The sequence below is a fragment of the Ambystoma mexicanum genome, chromosome 5p (assembly GCF_040938575.1).
Source record: "Ambystoma mexicanum isolate Mex_15411 chromosome 5p, UKY_AmexF1_1, whole genome shotgun sequence".
Classification (NCBI taxonomy): Eukaryota; Metazoa; Chordata; class Amphibia; order Caudata; family Ambystomatidae; genus Ambystoma; species Ambystoma mexicanum.
The window spans coordinates 156,963,069-156,985,522 of NC_090930.1; the positions used below are offsets into that span (position 1 = coordinate 156,963,069).

At 45.6% G+C, this 22,454-nt stretch overlaps 1 protein-coding gene across 7 annotated transcripts in view; it reads right to left on the bottom strand.

Annotated features, from left to right (window-relative positions):
* The window catches only part of LOC138480812 (actin-binding protein WASF3-like), a 1,100,082-nt gene that overhangs the window by 942,523 nt on the left and 135,105 nt on the right, over nucleotides 1–22,454 (bottom strand). For all 7 annotated transcript variants that reach the window (XM_069612569.1, XM_069612567.1, XM_069612561.1 and 4 more), the window contains exon 2: nucleotides 4,585–4,630. The gene's annotated coding sequence lies outside the window, so the exon portion shown is untranslated. The remainder of the gene's footprint in view (nucleotides 1–4,584; nucleotides 4,631–22,454) is intronic.

Genomic DNA, 22,454 nt, shown 5'->3' on the forward strand with positions numbered 1-22,454 from the left:
AGGTGGTGCGGGGTGTCTCCCCCTGCTGTTTGTGGTAGCACCGAGCAGCAAATCGATGAAACAAAATGTGTCGAATTTGCCATTCGGCAAAATAAAGGCAGCAAAAATACATAGACAAGTTGAATTTGCAAATTGCTCTGTGATAGAAATCCATAAAATGTAGGTGTTTCATAAAACTTTTACACTTGCTTTTTATGCAAGCCTCATTTAAGATGAGACTCAAAGTGTTCAGGATCGGCTCCGTGTGATGTTATCGAACACATTGTTAACTAAACAACTTTTACCCCAAAAAATAAAATAAAAAATAAATATATATATATATATATATATATATATATATACATATATATATATATATATATATATATATATATATATATATATAATGATTTTATTTTTAAATTGGGGGGTCCCACACCTCAAACCCCCTGCTTCCCTCCCTTTCTAAGCCCACCTCAACCCCCGATCCCTTTTAACCCCTTACCCCCACCTCATATATATCTTGTTTTCTGTATTTTTTCGGTAAAAGTTGAATTCTTATTTTTTTCCGGTAACATCACTGGATACCTCAAGATTCACATATTTCAGAAGAGAACTTGGTCGACTTTTCTTTGATTCACTATATTGCTGAGATTTTACCATCCACAGTCAAAATGAAAGGCATTTCCTAAGCATTAACTAAGCCAAAAACTGCTTCCAAGGTGCCTTTTCTAAAACATTTACTGAGTCCTACACAGACATGTCTAGAGCACGAAGAACGTAAATTGGCCAAATAGTCACTGAACCATTTCTAAGCAGTTTACTCGATGCATAAATGAACTGCTCGCAGAATCGGAATGCTTAACAATTCTTGCGATCTTTTATTTAAATATAACAACTGCTTGAGAAGACTTGAATAATGTTAAGCAAACATTTCTCTTTGCCAGGGTTCGTCTGGCTGTTTCAGAGTGCATAAAACTAAACACCTTGACAGCCAGTCAATTAACAAGCTTGATTCTCTAATCTGCCTATGGCTATTTAGTCTGGGGTATTCTGGAATGTTCTCTGCAGTTTCTGTAGCCCAGTTACTTGGTAAGGAGTGGGAGGGTGGTGCCAGTGCAGTCGGCTAGTACAATAGCTATATCTGAGCACCAATGTTTGAAAGATCAGGGGGCATTTAAGGACAGTCCAAGCATGTTCTTACTATCGTACGTTCCCATGCTTTCACAGTCAAAGAGACAAGGCCATGTGGAAATACATTAGGTTTTGGCACCTTAGTAATGTATGATTGGCCTAAACACATCCGCATTCAGATCAAATTATAATACTGAATAGACTGCCATCTTGTTTTCTGCCATCTTGTCTGCATTGCTCGATTCATTGCTCATCTCGCTCTGAACACGGTAGAAGACGGCTGCATGAACTTTCTGACACTTTCACACAGGAATGCACAAACTGCTGAATGTGTTGTCTTTCAATGTAGAACCTTGAAGTCCTTGCAGAAGCACAGCTAATCTGTGACTTAGCTGCGTCCCTGTCTTGGCTATGTATTCCCTCTTGACTGTTAATTATAATAATGTCCCTCTGAACATGCTCATCTGGAGAAACCGTATTACTAAGCTATAGAGCAGACTGACCTTAGGCTCCAGAAGCAGCATAAATAAGTAGCAAGAGGAATGTAACCTTGTACCAGGGAACAAGAGATGCTCCCACACTCTGTTTTGCTCTGTTCCCAGACAGTAAATTGTCTGCGGAGAAGACGTGGGTACCAAGGGATGTGCATATATGTTGCCATGGTGACTTTACCTACGTGGACAGGTCATGAACCCTGTCACATGAAGGGGCTGAACAAGTCTGCTGTATGCGATCCTGAATGTATGTATGTAATGCTCTGCTCAGAATCTCTCTCTCTCCCTCCACGGTGTCTGTACGCATGCATTGCGGGGTGATGAGACCCATTTCTGCAAACATAATAAACATTGTTCTTTGGCCTCGTGACCAGTGTTTTTCCATTTCTTTTCAGTAGCCTCTTGTTGGACTCTCAGCCAGACCTTTGTCAATTAGGCTCTCTGCCGTTAATTCACTCGAGCTATGGTCAATGGATCATTCCAAGTCACGTGACTTGTCTCATCATGTCTTCTCGCCCTTCCTTTAGTGGAGGAAAAGCAGCTTTACTTGGCTCTGGTCATGCATGGATGATGGGTAGTGGAGAGCCACCAGCCCACACATACATACGCATCACGTCAGGTCATGGGCTTTGGTTTCTCTGCGTGCTGTGCCCTGATCCTGACTATCTGAGGTCTTGAGTCCTGCCCAACCCCTTAGGAAAGGAGCATGTGATGCGGTTGGGTGGCCTCATCTGGTAATACTTTTTTCAGTCTTTGTTTCTTGGGATTAAGCTACCATCTTCAACTAAACTTAACTTAGTCAGCGTAGCGAGATACCTGCTCCCTCTCAGGGAGGCTGCTGGTTACTGTACAGTACCAAAACAATGCAAAAAAAGGTTGGTGCTTCGGGAAAACATTTTCAGGTGTAAATTTGGGTCAAGCGTGACCTTTTTTGGGCCTGAGAAACTATTGTAACTGGCCCTAATTATGCATTTGTTGGTATTCGGTCATGGATTTCCACTTGATGTAATTACCCTTATTAAATGTTGAATTTGAGGGATCTGGCCTGCCAGGATTCTGAGTTCCCCGCAGTTAAGGTGATAAACACATAGCAAGCGGGCAGTTTTTCAAAAATACTTCACACGGCATATTTTCTAAACTTTTTAAATATGTCTTACTAACACTATTTTTGGGAAGGAAATTGATATAGTGCAGTAGTGATTCACACTGCCACTGTATTACGAATCAAAATGCATAGAAGGGTCAGTCAAGACCTTCCCGTGCATTATGCCTACAACAGGCGAGAATGTGTTCACCTGAGAGGCGCACATTATTACCCCTGGGTGTCACCTGCATGTTCTTGTCCTTTAGTTTAAGGTATATACCTGCGCTACCCACTTAAAGGACAACATGCTTTATCATGCTGGTTTCTGAAATGTTTTGCACCTCCACTGTTTTGGTAGTGGGCAACGGAGAAAGGTAGGGTTAGGGGAGGTATCCCCAAATTTAAGAAATAGTTTAGAAGGGATCCAGCAGCAAATGGCTTGACTACTTTAATTACTCTTTCGGATGGTACAGGATGGCTAGTTGCTAAGATGCTTTTAGACTGGACAGGAGATTAGGTGGAGAAATGAAAATTCCTTTTCTCAGGCTCAGGTGGGTGTCAGAAGGACTATGTGATCCACAATCCCTGTTTTGTGCTGAGATGGTCAGCTTGAAGGATGTAATGATGATAAAAAGCAATATCACACAATGTTAAGTCATCCTTCCACAAAGATGAAAAGATATGTATGTGGTAAAAGGTGCTGGGCCTGGGTACTGATGAGAACATGCATGTTATCACATGGTGTGCTAGGGCTTGGTTTGGCAGGCAAGGTATGATGTGCTATGGCAGTCATGACAATGCATATTATATGGCTTTATATAGTATGGTGTGCAATGGTGCAGTATGGTATTGTATGAAATGGCAGACATGTATGACATGGTAAAGTATGGGGTGGAATGAATCCTATGTTTGGTATGTGAAGCATGGCATCGTATAATGTGCGCGTGTTTCCATCGAACGGACATGCGATCATGTCTGTATCTAGTACATAAACCACATGAGTAACGGTTCCATGCCTTACAATGTATTTTTCTGGTATCTGTTCACCTGTGGCGTGAACGCAGAGCAGGCAACGCATGGTCACGTGGCTTCCACATTGCGTGCCAGCGCCAGCCTCCAGTATTCTGCATGCCTTGGTGTTACATTGATTTTTTTGGACAGCCCACACAGATACAATTAACCGGTAACATCAATCAGCGAGTTTAGCAGTCACTTCAGAGATGTGTGTGCAGTCTGCAGTCACAGGTTCAAACTCCAGCCAGGACGACTCAGCTCTTCATCCGCGCATCGTCCAGTTCTAAATTGATTACCACTGTGCTGGGGGATTAGTAGCCCTACAACTGTAGTGCAGTGAAGAATAGGGTCTGAAAATGAGTGCCATATAAAACAGTATACATACTGCTATTAATGACTGACAATTGGTGGATTAGGGAAGCTGCAACAGACTTCAGAGCCCGTGAGGAAACGTTAGAAATTGTAGAATTCCTCTCAAGGGTCTCAGGAAGATAGCTCAGGGGCAACGTGCTCGCCTTGGAAGAAAGACAACACGGAGCAACACAGGTTTGATCCCCGGGTCAGCGCTTAGAAACCTCTGGGTATTAAGCGCAGTATAAATAACCTACCATATCATATCAAATCAAGGGTATACGGGGCTCTTTCTCAATGATAAGTGCATAGAACAACACCTATTCCCCAAATACATAAGCATGAAAACATGGCATCAACATAATCGATCACCATAACCAATAACCACGATGATGCTATGATAGACGTAAGATCTGCTGAACGCTACAAAGAACCTAGAAAAGTTCAGGAATTTAGAACACGTGGAAAACACTGTGACACTTACAGGAGGGTTCATACATTCAAGTAGGAAAAACGTCAATTACTCACCAGTGTGACTTTTCTGATGTACAGACAGAATGCAGCATTTATTCACCTGTGTAGATAGAAACAAATGCTTTATGAATTGCTGTAAAACGCGTTATCACTAAAATAAGCTGGAAATCTGTTCATCACAACATATATTGAAAGGTCAGGAAGGCCAAGTACATAATAAGGAATACTTGAAATGGATATTGTGATAAGGTCGTACATCCATGAATAGGGGGTGGGGCTTGGGAATCCTTTGGGTTAGGGGCCACCGCTGGCTGGCCAAAGCTGTCCCAAGCGGTGGTAAAGGAGGATTCCATGGGGCCTCCACCCCACCCAATGCGCTGTTTGCTCTGAGGGCCCGCCTTGTAGAGAGTCACACCAAGGTCCACATGGGAGTATGTGCCGCTAGAAAGAGGAATCAACGGAGAAGTGGAGAGGTCCATGACCAGAGGTCTCCGCTAACTGCAGAACTGCATATGACTGACAAACACACACGTTACACTGGAGGTTCAATGAGAACTCCCTCTCGCAGTCTTTGCAAGAATTAGCAGAAAGAAGGATGGTGCAGCCATGTACCACTGACGACCATTCTGGAGTCAGGCAAATAGGAAGGACACACTGCCTGACTTCAAGGTGGTGGAATGCCTACGTATGGCCTTGCAGCGGCCCACAGCAGAAACAGATAACATCGGGGCCGTAGTGAGGGGGTCACAACTGCGACCTTTATGGCCACAGTTGCAAACCCTACAGTCTCACTTGCTACCACTGTATTTAAAAAAAATCTTTTTATCTTTTAAACTATATTTTTATTATCGTCATTGATTTTATCACCATCATTGCCTTGTATAGAGTAGGTATGTGGCCAGCACAGTCATCCCGTATAGCACAGCAATGTTAACGCTGTTCACGTTGATTGTTTGCATATGGCTGCCGGTGGGGCCAGCATGTTTCAGACCACAGACAACGTTTTCAGTTTCCATGGCCCTGACTTCGTGCAATATGAAGGACTGTCAGCTTTGAGTTCGCACGTGTGTAGTCCATTTACATGTTTGTGGGATAGCTGTTTAGTTTTGCCAGAGGTGCAGTGAAGACAAAGTTAGGGTATGAGGCTCCTCCCCTTTGTAAATGGTTTAAATGCATCTGTCAGTACACTGCTGGGATTTGAACATGTTACCTGGAAGTTCAAAGCCCATTTTGCAGCATACACTGTACCCCTTAAATCTTTCTGATCTATAATTTGTCCAATGAATGCTTTCCTTTTCTTGGGGAACAAAGGTCTGTGATTTTGATTGTGGGTTCTTAGTGTGTGAGCGCAAGTGCGCTGAGTTGTAAATGTAATTCCAGGTTAAAAAGTCTCCATTAAGTGGCCCCATGCCACGTGCAAACCTCTGTGAGAGTTACATAAGCAGAGTGCAGTGATTACAAGCATGATAAATTTGCCTTCTAGTCATGAAGGGATTGTAAAACAGAAATGGCTATTGAGACTTCAAAGGCCCTGCCAGAGAGGATCAGGCAGTAATGTCAGACCCACAGCAACAGAGAGAGGGTATGCCCAGACATGGGTCCCTTGCTCGCTGCGCCATAGGGAACCAAGCTGCACCTCACTGAGGAGGCCCAACAAGGCCGAAACATGTCTGGGGTTGCTTGTGTTTCCGTGCAGAGGGGACCTGGCCTAGCAGTTCGGGCTGGGCTGCTACCATTGGTGGCAGTACCAGACTGATTTGCATATGGCTGGACCCCTTTTGCAATGGCGCTGACGGGCTAAAAAACGGTAGTGTGGAAGGTTGCCCAGAGCAATGCCAGTGGTTTAGATTCATTCAAAACCTTCCACCCATCACTTTTGTGCTTACAGTTTGTCTCACTACGTGAGAGAGGGTATGCCCAGACGTGGGTCCCTTGCTCGCTGCGCCATATGGAACCAAGCTGCACCTCACTGAGGAGGCCCAACAAGGCCGAAACATGTCTGGGGTTGCTTGTGTTTCCGTGCAGAGGGGACCTGGCCTAGCAGTTCAAGCTGGGCTGCTACCATTGGTGGCAGTACCAGACTGATTTGCATATGGCTGGACCCCTTTTGCAATGGCGGAGACGGGCTAAAAAACGGTAGTGTGGAAGGTTGCCCAGAGCAATGCCAGTGGTTTAGATTCATTCAAAACCTTCCACCCATCACTTTTGTGCTTACAGTTTGTCTCACTACGTGAGAAAGGGTATGCCCAGACGTGGGTCCCTTGCTCGCTGCGCCATAGGGAACCAAGCTGCACCTCACTGAGGAGGCCCAACAAGGCCGAAACATGTCTGGGGTTGCTTGTGTTTCCGTGCAGAGGGGACCTGGCCTAGCAGTTCGGGCTGGACTGCTACCATTGGTGGCAGTACCAGACTGATTTGCATATGGCTGGACCCCTTTTGCAATGGCGCAGACAGGCTAAAAAAACGGTAGTGTGGAAGGTTGCCCAGAGCAATGCCAGTGGTTTAGATTCATTCAAAACCTTCCACCCATCACTTTTGTGCTTACAGTTTGTCTCACTATGTGAGAGAGGGTATGCCCAGACGTGGGTCCCTTGCTCGCTGCGCCATAGGGAACCAAGCTGCACCTCACTGAGGAGGCCCAACAAGGCCGAAACATGTCTGGGGTTGCTTGTGTTTCCGTGCAGAGGGGACCGGGCCTAGCAGTTCAGGCTGGGCTGCTACCATTGGTGGCAGTACCAGACTGATTTGCATATGGCTGGACCCCTTTTGCAATGGCGGAGACGGGCTAAAAAACGGTAGTGTGGAAGGTTGCCCAGAGCAATGCCAGTGGTTTAGATTCATTCAAAACCTTCCACCCATCACTTTTGTGCTTACAGTTTGTCTCACTACGTGAGAGAGGGTATGCCCAGACGTGGGTCCCTTGCTCGCTGCGCCATAGGGAACCAAGCTGCACCTCACTGAGGAGGCCCATCAAGGCCGAAACATGTTTGGGGTTGCTTGTGTTTCCGTGCAGAGGGGACCGGGCCTAGCAGTTCGGGCTAGGCTGCTACCATTGGTGGCAGTACCAGGCTGATTTGCATATGGCTGGACCCCTTTTGCAATGGCACAGACAGGCTAAAAAACAGTAGTGTGGAAGGTTGCCCAGAGCAATGCCAGTGGTTTAGATTCATTCAAAACCTTCCACCCATCACTTTTGTGCTTACAGACCCACAGCAACAGCCAGGTCCGTTTCAGAAGGGAGGGCAATGGCCCAGCTGCGTTGGTGGATCCTTGTGACGGAGGGAGAGAAGCCTGAAAGCAGGGAGAAAAAGGTGGGAAAAGGGGAAGATTTCCTGTATGATTCCTTGCTAAGAGAGAAGGGCCTGTTATCGGCTGGTGACACAGGTCCTCCACGTTACGCAGTTCCTGGGCCCCTTTGCTGTTAACCCCCATGTCCTGCACAGCCCTGGTAAGCCACCCGAGAGAAAGCCTGAGAGAGGATAGTCTTGCCTGAGGCTCTGCAAGTGTTTGGGCTCATGAGAGGTTCGGAATACTAGTAGGTTCAGGGACCACAGGAAATGTTTTGATAAATACTTTCCCTGCTAGACCCCCAGCCTATGGATGTGGCCAATGCAATGTCTACAGGAATATGAGACTGGAAAAGGAGGTGACGAAAAACCAACTGGGTGTTACCCCTTAAGGTCCATCCATTCAACAGATCTCCCTCCGAGATCTGTATGTGCAAGAGTCTGCCTCAGTCAACTGCCTCAGTAAACGACAGTAGTCTCCTCCTCCAAGCTAAATTAATAAATCTCCAACATGCTGTCTGGAAATTGTCCCTAATTTCCCTTGTGTACGGCCAAAAGATGCATAGATTTTCACCAAAGCTCTCACATGTAGTTGCAAATATAAAGTAGTATCAATAGCGGGAAGGCAACTACATACGGATTATATCCGGGGTGAGCGCGAGGGGGTCAGCTGTGCCATGCACATACTCAAAGTGCTTTGTACCTGTGAAACATCCTGTGTGGGTGTTTGTTTACTTTATTCTATGTCTCGTGTCTGGATATGATTAAACCATATGCATATTTTATCATTCTGACCGATCCATTGCAGCAGGGGAGATGACCACACATTCAGTAGCTCCTAGAGGGTCTCTGTCGACGTAAGGGGACAGGTCACAGACCTATAGAGCATACAGATCAAAAAGCAATAGGAAAGAACAACATTGGACTAGTGACAGTGGGCTTTACACCGTAATCATCCTCCTATTATGAATCGCAAATTACACCTACACCGTGAATAGCCCAGGGTTACATATGTATGGGGGACCTTTCCCTTAGCTTGCAAGGACTTGTAGGTCAAAACTATGTGCAAAACGACATACCCCACAATCCAAAGCGAAACGCCAGGTCTTGCTCAAGGTGTCAGGGGTGACATGAGGTGACGTAGCTTCACTAGGTTGAAGACATCTTGTTTTCTCTATTGTATTGGAGTTGGTCCAACACGAAGTTGTCATACAAAATTGCAATTGCAAAAATCACTTTCAATATAGAACCTCAAGTTACACATCTGCACACCCATTAAAACAGTGTAATTAACATCGCCACCAATCGAAATGAATTTGGCGAAAGAGTCACACATCAGACATACACCTGCATTTCTCAAATGATACCTGCAAGTTGCATCTATGGGCTCTTCCTCTTAGTCTGGTTGGGAGGTTATTTAATAATTTACAGTGTCCCGGCTTTGCTGACATGCGTGACGTGGACTGAAATGCACGAGTACCAGTACACTGCCGAACTGATTAAAGAAACTAAGCATATAACAATCTTTTAGCAAAATTGAATTTTAAATATGTAATAAAAGCTCTCCAGGTTTATGATTTTTAACCAAGTCGAGGAGTTCTAGAAGGGAAACCTTTTGGCATTAAAAGGAAGTTTAGAAGGTAGTTGTCTCTCTGATGGATACGAAGGACATTGCAATTAAACATGCCAAGTTTCTTCCAAACGACATACACATTGCAGGGGGCAGAGTCTGCTTGGGGATAAGACCATCTGCATGTAATAGCTTTAAGAGATATCCTCTTGAAAAAACATTGTTTTATTTTGATTGAAAGTTATGTGTGAGTAGGACTATGCATTGGTTGGTGCTTGGGCGCAAATGTGTGTGTGCATAATACAGTGTTACATGTATGTGCCCAGCTCAAGCATAGAGTGATTTGATGTCATTTGGTTTGTGTTTTACATCAATGTCAATCTTGAGGCAACATCCTTTCAGCAGTCATAGTATTAATGTCTTGTGAAAAATGTAGATTTGGATACGAATTTCAGGTGTTTATTTCAAATGTCAGACCCCATTACTAAAATGTGATTTTAAGCCACATTTCATTCTGTTTTATGTCTACAAATTCTGCTAGATCATTTTCGAAATATCACCAAATTTACCCAGGAATGTAAAGTTTTATTTTGCTAAAAAAAGTTAAACCAATTTTCATAAATGTTACCCCAGTCGGGGCAAGATCGGATTGCGTGTGAAATTTGATGAAAATAGATGTACATCACTTTGAAAAGAAATATCCGTCCAGAAAGAATTAGATTATTAGAAGTGAATTATTAGAAATGAAAGCTTGTTTTTCCCATAGCTTTTGTAGTAATTCACAGATCACCCAATACATGCTGGGTTTACAAGGGTAGAGCACTTGCTATAGACTGAATGATTAAGTGCTATTATCAGTATTCAACAACTGAACAGTCTTCACTCTCCTGTTTTTGCAATTCAAAGTACAGACAAACTCTACTAAGAAAGGCAGGATTACTGTGACAACCTCACTGTTTCATATTGAGAACCGCTGTTTTTCAGCAGTTAAACAATTGAAATAAAAAAAATACCCAACTTGCTATCTATGCCATGAAACCAAAAAAGACATGTTGTTTGTTGAAAATATTTTTTTCGTGCCAGACATTTAAAGCTGTCGTCGGAGGGCCCTTAGGACCCCCAGTCGATGGTGGGGTGCCCGTGGTGAAAATGGTTGGGGGATATTCAGGCTCTCGGTGACTGGCAGGAGTGGGTTGCCGTGCAATGGTTCAAAGTGCACTATTTAAAAGAACATACCTGTGCGTATTGTCCAAGTGTGAAAGCATGAAGTGGTACAGCCTCTGATTGTCTTCTGGTTGGACTTGTGTTGGTCAGTTGCTGTTTCCAGTCGGTGGTCAGACACTTGACAGGCATTGGATGTCTGCGCTTTGGGGTTTAGTCTGCTTACAGTCACAGTAATTTGGTAATATGGGCCTATGCACACTTATATTAACGCTACCTGTGGTGATCCATTCTTGTATGAAATGTAAATCATATTACAGTGATATTGTAACTATATTGTTCTTAGTTTACTGAAGAAAAATGCTGTGTGATGCCACTTTCTGTTTTGTCAAGGGATGAAAGGTTGTGTGCCACCACTTCCTGTGAACTCACTTGGGGGCGGGGTCAGATGGTGTCACTGCCTGTGATGTCATCAGAGGTCATGGGTCATGTGATTTCACTTCCGCCACCCATGGCATTTTGGTGAAATGACATCTCCGTATAACGCCAAAGCCCATTCCTAAATGGTGCACAGCTGCCATGAGTCTGCCAGTTATGTGTGCACATAGCCCCTGAAAGAAGGACATGCAGAGATGGAGGTGTGGGAGTTAAGCGGTGAAGGCAGAGTTGCAGAAATGGAAAAGGTGCAGGGCAGAGCATGACAGAACAGAAAGGGAGAGAAATTGGAGCTGAGGTGGAGGAGACGAGAAAGCGAGAGCGGAAAAGGTCAGAGTGAGAGGGAAACAGATTATAGAGTAGATGTAGGGAAGTCGAAGGGACAAGGGGAGATGAAAGCTCTAGGAGAGGAAGAAGGGAAGTAGGAGGAGAAACATATATGAGGAAGGTGTAGGAGGAAGGAAGTAGGATAAGTCAAAATATCTAAAGAGAGGAGAAAATGGTGAAACATATACATAGTCAGGTGGAGGAGGTGAAGCAGTTAAACATAGTGAAGAAAAAAGGATGGAAAAGGAGAATTACCAAGGCAAGGAGGAGGAAAGATCAAAGAAGAGAAGGTACAGCTTGAGTAGGGAAAGGGGCGAACAAGGAACATCTAGAGAGGAAGGAAATGAGGAGAGACTACAAAGAGGCAATGGGGAAGGCAAGAGCACTGGGAGTAAAAAGATTACGAAGAAGAGGGGTGAGGCCTGGGAGGGAAAGGTTGCACGTGCTGTGAGAAGAGAGAGAGTGACCACCTTTAAGACCTGAGCCAGAAGAGTGTTCCTAGAAGGGAGAAGAGCAAGGGCATAAGATAAGAAATGCAAACCCTAACCAAAGACCAAGTGAGTGATTAGTTTGCTAATACTGAATGGGAGGGAAAATATGGAAGTACCCAGCGGTCTGCTTAGTTATACATGGCCCGACACCTGATCCCGATCAGAGGACATAACGTCACGGGAGGTAGTATCTGATAGACATGTCTATGATGACCAACACGTCACCCTAACAACATTGGTAGTGACCAAGACCAAAACAGTGCGAGGAAAGAAATGTTCATGACCCTATTAAATCCCAGAGACTGTGAGTGACTTTTTGATTCGCCTTCCATGCGGTCCTGAACTAGGGGAGAGAGGGAAGGTCTGTGGAACACGGCCCTCAGTAAAAAGAGGGACTTGGGAGGTTTTACAGCTCCAACACCATTACCTGCATTTGACTCTCTCAACCCTAATCCCTTGTTTAACAAAAATAAAGAAAATTGTGGACCTTCAATTGGTCCGGCCGTGACAGTACACAGAAAAGAAATATGTATGTTCCAATAATAGAAAGGTAATTGAGATCTTCCATCAGGCCTAGGTGAATTGTCTTCAAAAAGCAGCCACAATTCTTCATAGGTTTCCCTGGAAAAATCTGTGTGAAATCAGGAATCTGAAACCAGTGTGGGCACTCATGAGAGGCGAGTTCGATTGCCGGAACAGAGTTGAGGCATACACCTTGAAACTTCCTGCTTCTTTTGCGGTTTGGGTTTGACTGCAGGAAGGTGAACGAGTGCTGATCCACAGACTTGTAGGATTTTGAGAAAGTTTGGAGAAGAAGCCTTCACTGAAATGTACTATTGTTTGATGTTCCTACGGTGGGGAAACCATCTTTTCTTTGATTCTTTCGTAGCAAAATGTTTCCATGTAGTTTTCTAGAGTTAGGGAAACCTTACATTTTATTTTGTTTTCTGTTAGGGGACCCTTACTTTGAATGGGTTTTATTTATATGGGGAACACTAAATTGTTTTTTGAGAATTAGGTATGATTTACTTTATATATATTACAGGGCCTGCGGTAGTGGCCATGTGGTTATGCTTAAGTTGCTCAACCCATAGCAAGAGCACTTTTTGGGCAGCTTATAACTTTGCCCCCACTGGACAAATCCTTACATAATAGTATATGGCCCTGTCAGATTGATACTGCAAAATCTGGTGACATTTCGCCAGGGAGGGCAAAGTTATGTGGGGAGTAGACGCAATGGAAATCTTTTTTGCTCACACCGAAAGCCCTAACCGCTGGACAGATTTTCACCAAATTTGCAGTAGAAGCTTTGGCTTGGTCCCGAAAGCTTGCTTTGGTAAATTTGGTGTAAATCCGTCCAGTAGTTTTTTTTAAAACAGCAAAAAAGTAAGTAAAAAACAATGCGATATCTGGGTTTGGTCCGCGGACTCAATTGCATGTTCGGTCCACAGACGGGCCTCTGATTGGTCCAGAGGAAAGCGTCATTTTCACAGAAATCAGACACGCCTGTTGATTGTGTGGTGAAAAGCGTGAGGTGCGTCATATTTTTTTAAAGGCCCGCCATGTTGGATTCACAGATAGCTGCTGTTGTCCGTGAACATCCCAGTAAATATACGTGTTCAAAAACACAACATTGCATTTGTCAAACTAATGAAACAATCTCTGGGGAGGTGAGAGGTGATGAGTATGGTATGGGATATGGCCATAAGAAGCCCCAAAGCAGGTGTGTTTTTCATCTCCGAAATCCGTGAACAGTCTGGATGTCCGGGGCAGTCCTGTGATGTTCGTGAGCATCTGAGATGTTCGGGGCGTGCATGCTTATTTCTGAATTACAGGTTGGTGAAAAACTGTTTTTGGATGGCTTACAACTTTGGCGCCACTCATTGAATCTGCATGAAATTGTGCAATTGCATTCTAGACCTGACTAGGAATGGTTCTGCAGGGTTTGGTGCTGTTTTGCCAAGAGGGAACAACATTAGAGGGGGATCCCAAAATAGTTTAAAGGCTTATACATGTGGTGCCATTTGATGAACCTGCACAGAAGTTTCCAAAAAGATTTTAGAGCTAGATATGAATGTTTCTGCAAAGTTTGGTGGTATTATTTCAGAAAGGACAGTCCTCTATTACTGCGTACAAAGGAGTCACATGAGGGCCAAATACATTAAAACACCACTACACTAACACAGAGGTCCACCAAAACTGCATGTCACCATCTGTCGTGCATAGTGAGAGCATCATGAGGTTGCCATCAACAGTGACAAGATGAAAGCATAGACATGACTGCACATCAGCCAGATCATGGGAACAACCAGCACCAGCGTGGACTAACACAGTGCATGATCACTCACAAGGAATAGGGCCCCCCTGCGCCCACTAGACGATGGCACGCACACCTGTCCATAGGAGGAATACAGACATAGCAGTCACATCGTGTGTCTGTATTCATGCATGGATATGTGGTAGCGAACAGTAAATCAATGCATGCTATAGTGTCATTGATACAGGTCCCATATGATGTGATGACTTACACATACACATTGTTGCCCACATGCAGGTGATGTAGGCTATCCCTTGAAGAGGTGGCTCCTTACCACAGTCCGGAACCCGCAGAACAGGCATGAGGAGGACTACAATCGTGCTCATACACGTACCCGTGTGGTGATTAAGCAGACATTTGGCCTCTTGTAGGCACGATTTCGCTGCCTCAGCAGGTCTGGTGGGGCACTCCTGTACCGCCATGAGAAGGTGGCCAAGATCGTCATGGCGTGTCTCATGCTACACAATATGTGCATCAGACAGAATGTGCCTCTGCCCCCTGACGCTGAACTGTGACCACCTGACGATGAGGATGAGGAGGGTGGAGATGGGGCTGCACTTCAGGGAGGCAGCGATGCACAGGAGGGACGTGCCATGCGTCAGACTCTGATCAACCAATGTTTCTAGCACACATGGACGAGGAGTGTGACATGGAGGTGGCACTCAGGGCACTGGGTGTATCAGGGACATGGACACTGTAGAATGTTCACCAATAAAGCACACGTACACAATAAGCAATGTCCGCACATGTGGATTATGATTTCCCAACAGGAGTATTAAAGAAATATAACAAAGTGCACAAGCCCTCCACCCCACACACCCTCTCCCGCCTCAACTCCACCACACACCCTCTCCACCTCCCCCTCAACTCCCCCACACACCCGCTCCCTCCTCCCCCTCAACTCCCCCACACACCCTCTCTCCCTCCCCCTGCCTCCTTGACTTCCCCATACATGGTGTGCACTGGCGTGCACCATTAGTCCACTTGGGACCAGTTTGCCTGGCTGTACCTACAGCCCTCCCCTTCTACCAGCATCAGGTGCACCCCTGTTGATCTGCGCAGGTTCCTGCCAGACCTACGCACGGGGCTGGTCCTAGTTGAGCTGCCATTAGAAGTTGTCCCAGATTGTCCTGGCAACTGTGGTGGACGCATGGCCTGCATTGCTGCCACCATTTCAGAGAGGACCTGCCACACTGCTGCCAATTCAGCGCAAATGTCCTTCAAGGTGGTCTCGATTGTTGTTTTCAGGGATGCAGCACATTCCCTAATGCCATCCCTTGCCCTGCCACATTCCTGGATATGCTGCGTCAACAGCCCTGTGAGATCCTCCTGGCGCTTCTGAATAGCTCTGATCCCCTCTTGGCTGGTTGGAACAGTGATGGATGTGTGAAGGGTTTCAAACAGTGTTTCTGGATCATGCACAGTTGGAGCGGGGCTAAAACTGCCGGGCCATGAATCCCCAGGAGACAGCCTTTGCATGCTGCATGGGGAGAGTTGTGGTGAATGCAGGGGGGCTGTGCTGGTAGTTGCACCATGCGCCTGAACATCTGCCTCATCGTCCAAACTAATGCTGTGGCAGCTGTCTCCCCCACTGAGCTGCTGGCAGCCGATGCTGTGCCTTCTGCTACTGGCTCCTGGATGCTGGTGGCTGGTGTGGGTGCTGTTGTGGGGGCCGTAGTGCACATTGGTGCTGTGGCCTCTGCGGTTTTCTTGCCTGTCCGCAGTGGTGCAGGTTGGCCTGTACCCCTTGAAGTCGAGGGGCGGTGTTCTCCCTCCTTGCCCCTAGCCTTCTTTTGTGGCTTGGCATCATCCTCCCTAGTGTCCTCGTCACCACTGTCTGAATGCGTGCCTGTGGGGGACCAATAAGAGGAAAGGGTTGGTGATGGGTCTACAGGCATCAGGCATGCATTGGGGTGGCTGCATTCATATGGAATGGCAGTTGATTGACATTGGGTGAGTGACGTACGGGTTGCTTGGCTTTTGGGTGGGTGATGCATGGAAGCGTCTGGGTTGTAACACATATGGGGTGCATCATGCATGTGGACAAGATGATGCTGTGCACTGCCTGTTGGCAGTCTTGTACATATGTGTCTGGTGGACCCTGCTCTACATCATTGCACTGTCAGTTCAGGTGGACATCATCGTGTTGGTATTAGCATTGTTTAATTTGGGACACCTACCTGCATCGGCCGATGACGGGGCTCCTCGCTCCATGTCCCCCACTCACTCAATTGCCTCCGTCCCTATGGTGTTGGTGCAGATCTCCTCCCATTGTTGCAACTTGATGGCGGAGTCCGCACCTCCGCCTGTCACCATCCCCAGGTTGCGGTTGGCATAGAGGATGCTCCGCACGCGTAAATGCAGATCATCCCAGCGCTTATGTACATCTTTGGGAGTGCGGGGTGTGGTGCCAACGGCACTTACTTTCTGGGCAACCTCCGCCCATATCTGTTTCTTGCGCTAGACTGCAGGGCGGGACATGTCGGAGGAGAACACAACATCTGCATGTTCCTACAGCATCGCCGCCAGCATGGTCAACTCGTCTCGGGAAAAGCGCTCTGTGCGCAAGCGATCTGTGTTTTTTTTTAACAGCTTTTGGCATGGTGAGATGCAGCAGGTAGTGTTGGAGGTGTGGTAGCGTTCTGGTGGTCAGATGGCTCCTGGTTGTGGTGGATGGCAATGGATTGTGTTTTTAAAGATGGCAGTCGTGCTCTTTCCCATTCCTGTGCGATGACGCTACTCCCGGATCCGCTTATTAGCGGTGACCACTAATAGCGGTTTCCGCTAATAGAGGTGACCGCTATTAGCGGTCACTGCTAATGCCGATGGCTTGGATGCCGGTGGTGCTATTTGCACTATGTACGATGCCGGAAAGGGAGATTTTTCACACTTTTATGGCATGGCGGTGGGGTCATTACCAGCATGGCGCAAAGCTCGTGCCCGCGTACTCGTAATAGGCCGCTTTTAGCAGTCTATTGCCAGCACGGACACGGTAGTTGCTCCATGCCGGTAATGACCAGTACTTACCGCCCGGGTCGTAATGAGGCCCAATGTGTCTAAATCATAGGTATGTGCCCCTTCTCCTACATGAGTGTGATGGTGTGTGGTCCTTCGATTTTGTGCGACTGCAGTTATAAATTGTGGTTGCAGGTCACTGACCTATTTTGGTGGCAGATTACATGGCTTCTCATCTGTTTTACATGGCTATTTCCTCCCTGCCACCCTGTACAGTTGTACCCCTCCTCTGTGTCCCTCTTTATCCTATGCCCCGCTGTATATCTGTTCACTTGTTACCTCTGAGAAGTGCTCCGTTATGCATCTGTGTTGTTGTAGACCCGTGTAAAGCGTGCCGTTGCTTCTCAAAGCTAGGTCCGTGCTGAATAAATACCATATTAATAATATTCATTTTCAGGTCTGGAATACTCATCAGAATTGTACATCACTTCATGAACTATGTCTCAGCACCAGAGTTATGGTTTTTCAATAAAAGACATGTAGGTGACAGGGCCACCCCCATGCTCTAATGTATCTATGATATGATATCAGATGTTATTTATAACGCGCTTAATAACCAGAGGTTTCTAAGCGCAGACTCGGAGATCGAACCTGTATTGCTCTGTGTCGTCTTGCTTCCAAGGTGAGCATGTTGCTCCTAAGCTATCTTCCCGAGACTAGTTGACTTCCTTTGAAAATCGGGTTATCGCCTGTTGCCAAGATGCGCTTGGTCCGAAGCCGTCATTTCAATGATTTTGAAGCACTGCTGCTTTTGACATAGTCTTCTGTGATAGATGGCAGCAGCGGATTACACAGACCCCCTTCTGGCTCATGGTGAGGGCCAGTTATTGCCTGGCATTTTTTCCAGTGCTCTGCAGGCAAGACCTTTTGCAAGCATCCCTGTGGTGGAGTTTAACACATTGCATCTGCTTCTTTTCTTTCCTCTCCATTGTGCAGAATGGTTCACGTGTTGACAGCATTTGTCTTGTCAGTTGCACATTGTCTGGCTCTCCAAGGTTTTCAAGTGCAGGCTCTATTCTGGACAGGCTGCTGTACTGCAAATATATCTTGCTGAGTGATGCATAGCTATGGATCGAAGAGTCAATGGGACAGAGCTCAGAACCGACATTTGACACGAGCTGCCACTGAGTCAGAGTAAAGAAGGTCTTGTTCAACATCAGACACAGCATTGACTTGATGGCATAGGCGGCTGTGCATGCGTAATGTTGACTTGCAGCACATCGGCACAAACAGCTGGCAGCTTGTGGTGCACCCGCAATCCTTGATGCAGCGTTCCTCGTGCTGCATGGCTAGCTGAAATTCCAGCAGGAATCTGGCACTTCTCATCTTCTCTATGCAATATGTGTTTTCTCCAAAGGACTACAGCAGAACTTCACCCTGACAACATTATGACCGCTTTTATAGTAGCAACACATATTAGAAGGAGCACTGGTGATATTTATAACTGTTGTAAAAGTGATTTGCTGATATTGGACTGTCACATGGGTGGGATAGCAATATCCACATGCAACACTAATCCTTTGTTGGCTGTTTTCTAGTTCCTATTCAGGTGTATTTCTATTATGTTCATGCATCCTGCCAATCCTATTTTCATATTAAAATTGTGTAATAGAAGAAGGATCACTTTGAGGTACACTGTCACCATATCTCATGATAAGGTGAAAATATTCAATTCAATTACATTTTATTGTGTATCATTAAAACCTTTTTAAAACCTATCATAACAGTATATAGTGACAGGAGGTTTCCTTGACCACATGGAGAACATCGCCAGTGTCTTTCTCTCCATAGACACTTGATGCCCCTGTGCTCCTGTGTGCTAGGAGGACTATTGAGGATGAGATGACAGAGTCACAGGAGATGTGAGATGTGACGGGGACAGAAGCAAGCAGGGGTAGTTTTAATGTTGACTTGTGGGCTGCAGAAAGGTAGAAAGTGCTTGCTAGAGGAACTAACCAAGATGGTAGAAAGAACATGATGAGGCCAGAGTCAGAGTGGTGAAGAGTAAGCAACACATGTTGAAGCCCTGTGGAGCTTTACACAGACTCCTTGATGAGAGCATCGAGAATCAGCAACTGAATAGAGATGTAGTTAAGCCGAGACCAGAGGAAAGGAAAAGCTTGTGGATACCAAAGGATATGGGGGAGAAAACCGGGAAAGAGGCTGTGACACAGGGAAGGATACTGAAGAAAAAGTCCCAGTGGGGAACTGAAGTTTGGAGATTGAGAAAGAGGCAAAGATGGCTGAATGTTGAAACTTGATTCCCAGAATTCCTAGCAACATTAAAGAAAGCGACAAATAGTGTTGCATTCTCGAACAAGGCGTTCAAGATTCCTAGAGGCAATAAAAAGCATCATCACAAGGAGTGATGCAAAGTGGGTCTTGAGCTTCATGGTCCCAAAAGACATTGAGAACTTGATCACCCAGAGAAACATTGCAGCATGTGACAAGACGTCCAAGGATGCAAGAGATACTGGGAAACTAACTACCAAGATAAGTGTAGCACAGTGGAATTGTAAGTCCAACAAGACATTGAGGAATCGATTAACAGCAGACATTGAAATCTGGGACTTGAAGTCTAAGTTCCGAAGCGACATTGAGAAATTGAATATCCAATGAAATATTGCAGATATGACTGATGTCCTAAGTCCCAAGAGATTCTACAAGTTTGTAATCTACAAAAGCACACTGAGACATTGTGTCCAGGGTCCCAATAGATCTACAGAAAGTGAGTGTCACAAGAGACCCCGCCCACAGGGACATGAAGTTCAAAATCCCATGAGTAAGGCTGGTAGCGAAGTGGGAGATTCAGCGTGAGTTTCTCTTCCACTTTGAGACAGCTGGACTCACTTCACCCTTTTCCAAAGACAATCCCAATAGGTTCTTATCATACCCTTTTCTTTTGCTTCTGATGTATTCTCACACCATCTACTCTCTATTCTTCCTCTGACCCTGCTATTCATTGATGCCATGTCATGTGCTTATTCCTCCTCCGAAGGTTTAACCTCTTCGGATTTGGGCCTTACTCCTCCTGCTGATTTGGGCAAAATATTTCTGCTTGTTTCTTCCTGCCCTGGCTGTCGCATCATCAACCTCCTCCTAATGAATTTCACTAGTACCTCCTGATGTTTTCATCCCGCTACCTCCAGATAACCTTCTCCGGTTCCCTCCTGATGTCTCCCTCCTTCCATCTGAGGTTATCCCCCCCACCTCTTGATGCTTCCTCCTACCAGCTCCTGATCTCTTCCTCCAACCACCTCTTGATGACTGTCTCCTACGACAACCTGACCTCTCCCTCCTTCCACCTCATGATATGTCATCTCCTTCTCTTCCGGACAGTTTCTTCCACTCTTCTATCTCTCTCTCCAAGCTCCTTTCACAATTTAGAACTGCCAACTCACCCTCAAATCCTGCCACAATCTTCTCCAAATTCCCAAACCACCAGCTTTCCAAGTGAGCCTTAAATATTCTGGTAGTCTTCCCCCAGGACCGTCTTTGGTAAAGGTTCTGCCCATGTTTAGGGGAATTGGTGTTTGCCTATGATTGCTCTTTCTGGAGAGTTTGACCTGTTTAAGACTCGGAGCACCGCGAGTAGCCGCATTTGTCTGTGTCTGTCTGCCACAAAAGCAGTGAGTTCCTCACTGGCTTTGCATTAATTGGTGGGAATTTGTTTGGGTAATCTATTCTCCCCAGTAGCTGCAGTTGCCTCGGTCTCTGCCTTTGATAGGGAGCATTTGTTTGGGTAATATGTTCATAACACATGCAGTGAGGGCAAGCTTAATGCTCACAGGATTACATTGTGAGTGTTGTAACTCTCGCGGCCCAACTATTGTTAACTTTTTGGCACTTACACTTCCTGAGACATGATAAACTTTTCCACAAGCATTTCAAAAGAATTCTAAGATGTGTTATTTCTAACTTTGCAACTTGTGAGTTGCTACTGGTATTCAGCCTGGCCACTCAAATATAGCACAGTAATCTAAAGTCACTGAGTATACTTTCCCCATGCCTATCAAGATTTATAAGACTTGCTATACTAGCTAACTAGCATGTGGTACAGCTACTTAAAGATTGCAAAATCATTTACAGCAACTGAATATAATTTAGTCCTAACTACGGACAAGTATAACACTATATAATCACTCAGATATAGACACGGAATATGATCACCTCCTGCCTACTAAAAGTATAAGACTTTTTCTCTGCAACTAGTATTTGGGTTCGACACTGAAAAAGGCAACATATATGCAGTTACAGACATTGGGCCTCATTCTGACTATACCAGTCCTGAAACAATGGTGCCAGTAAGCTTAGCAGCACCATTGTTTCCGGACTGGCATATTACAGGTCTGCCTGCCGAAGCCGCCGTGCCCGACAGGTCTGATCTGCTGGGCACGGTGGCCACGGTAGGCAGTCCTGTCATGGTCTTCTGTGTCCCCATTCCCATAGAGTCCTATGGGACTTTATGGGAATAGGGAACAACATTTTACTGGTGCCTGACTTTCCGGGCCTCTCGGGTTGTAATATCCTGGTGGCACTGGTAAGTCAGGCGGCGGTAAATATTTACGGTCCAGCGGCAACCCGCCGGTAGCACCGGCATGGTTACTGCTAGACCCGTGTTGAGCCACACTGTTGAGAAAAAAAGTTAGAGTTGTTATGTGCCTGTATATATATATATATATATATACTTATTAAAGTAATACACAGGAGCCTTCAATGTGTGTCCTTAGTCCTTTAATCCTATATTGTAACAGAATTTTTCCACCACCACATTCTAGAGTCACCAAGCCCATTCCACATTCTGATGGGCCAGAAGAACCATGAGTGAAATCAGTGCAAAGGAATATGGTGCTGTTCAAAATCAGTTTTAATTAATGTCAAAAATTGCTAAAATCATGGGCACGAAACCACCAAACAAAAATCCAACTTCCGGTTGGGTGTTCTACATTACTCTACTGCAGAATCCACATTAATACAATGTTAGCAAGGATCATATGCTATCAAGTAAAATCTCCTTTTTGAAATGTATTAATTCAAGACAGCTCCCAAAAATGGGTGCAGTATCGGTGTTTGACACTGACCGGCGCTAGCGATCTAAACTCTGACAGGAGACCTGCATTTCAGGAGCTGAAAAGGATCCTAAGTTAACTGGGACTTCAAAGCCTTGCTGGTCAATGAGAATTAACACCTGCTCTTTCCAGGCCCCATACCAGAAGGCAGTCTGATTTAATTAAAAGTTCAAGAGGCCTCTGTCCATGGGAAGCATTCACACCTGCCCTTACCAGCAACAGCACAGGAGATCACTTGGTCGTGTTAACCAG